We start from the raw sequence: 2,050 nt of genomic DNA, 5'->3' as shown, positions 1-2,050 counted from the left end.
AAATTTAAAAATTTTTATTTAAAAGGGTTTTTTAAGGACAAAATAACCCATCTACTAAAATTATTATCCTGTAACAATTTTGAGTTTGGTTAGATCAAATTGAACTAACTTTCCAAAAAGAAAACCAACCCCCCCCCAGCTCTCCCTCGCCCCATGCCTATGCCTCTCTTGATCTTCTCCTGCCTCCTTTGCATTTTTTCCCTTTTTCTCTGTATGTATCTCCATGTCCTTTTCGTTTCATATGTAGTGAAAGGAGTATGTTAGATTTACAAAGTTTTAAGGTACATATTTTCAATCTTTTCATGTTTTGATTTATCAAATTTTTTGAAAAATATATTTTTAAAGAAAATAAATTCTTTAAAAATGAAGAAAATAACTTTCGGTTGTATGAGCATCTGAATAAGTCAGTCCCTTATTATTCTGCTTCACTGATCAACTCAACCCACCCTCCATAACTAATCCCTACGACCCCCACACCCTTACTCCAGCCCCACTTCATAGTGTTTGAATAGAATGCTTTTGAAAAAATAATATTTACTTACAAACATAAAAATATAAATGAAAATGCTTTATTTTTTAAGAAAGCATTTTAAACTAATGCAAACACGCCCTTGACTAAGTATTATATTTTTTAAAATATCCGCAGATGATCAATTACTATTAATTTTAATGAAATAAACAGGATATTGCCAAAAAGAGCTGAAATTAGGAACACTTCAATCTTCCAGTTTTCCCCAGTTCCCATCATACTTCTAAGTTCTAACCAATGCCTTCTAGAATTTTCTATCTCTAGTGTTATATTTGGACAAAGATACCAAATAAAGTATACATAAAAAATTCAAGCGAGTTGATCTATCGATCTTATCCTATTTTTGCTTTTGAACAAACATTTTTAACTTTTAAAAATGTCTCAGTCTAGTCCGTCACAATCAAGTCCTATAAAACTCAGTATTTCATTGTCGCCATGACACTTTTCTCACTTACTACTTGCAAATATATACACTTTTCAATATAACTATTACTATATTCCTTTAATTTATAGCTATCGCAATGTCATGAAACTCCAAAAAGAAACATAAAAAAAGAGATAAATGGACCGGGCTTGTCTGTGTATTTGACGGTTTTTATTTTTCATAGATGGAATCATTTTCCAGCCATATTGTGCACTAAATTTTATCATATCATTTTGAGACTATAGGGTGGTGATGATTAATTCTATAACAAAAACATATTTCCTAACAATTTGTGCACCATACAAGTTTATACAAGGGGACCATTGGTTCTCAGGTGTTAACTGATAACAATCCGGGGTCCGGTACCTCTACGCAATTCGAATTCGAATTAATCAAGTCAGTGAATACTGAAGCCCGTCAATACCTCTATACAATGCAAATTCAAATTAATTAAGTTAATAAATACTAAAGCCCGGGTGGTTCAGCCAAAAGAATTAAGTTTGCAGTAGTCTATTTCTTGACTTTAAAAAAAAAAAAAAAAAAAAAATTCTCTTGAACAATCCTAGCTAGGTGCAAGCCTGCAAGCGATGAAGCATTATATTAATCTCCCTTTTCCCCTTCATATTAGTTAGTGAGAAATATTAATCTGAAATGATTCTAAAGATCAAATTAAGTGTCTAGAAAATTCCGTTAAAGCACTAATTGCAACCTCTGAAGAGACATGCATGGTACATCCAGAACGAAGTGCCTCTTTCACATAGTTCTAAATGTTTAGATAGAATATGTTTTCCAAAATTTTCATGTTTAGTTAATTAAAATTTTTGAAAAATAGTTTTTCTAGGAATAAGTTTCTTAAAAATAAGAAAAATGACTTCCCTAGTAGGAAGTGCGGAAAATAAGTTTCACAAGCTAAGTAACATTTCACAATATTGATCGATTGTGTCCTCCCACCCTCCAACACACCTTATTTTCACTCCCCACCCCATACTCCCACATCCCCCCCCCCCCACACCCCTAACCTCACCCACCACCTTCCATAGTATTTGTCTAATTTATATACAAATGCTTTTAGGAATTTCATTGTTTTAACATGGACT

This window comes from Lycium ferocissimum, chromosome 7 (assembly GCF_029784015.1).
Source record: "Lycium ferocissimum isolate CSIRO_LF1 chromosome 7, AGI_CSIRO_Lferr_CH_V1, whole genome shotgun sequence".
NCBI lineage: Eukaryota > Viridiplantae > Streptophyta > Magnoliopsida > Solanales > Solanaceae > Lycium > Lycium ferocissimum.
The sequence above is the reverse complement of the archived record's forward strand: the minus strand, read 5'-3'. Positions refer to the sequence as shown.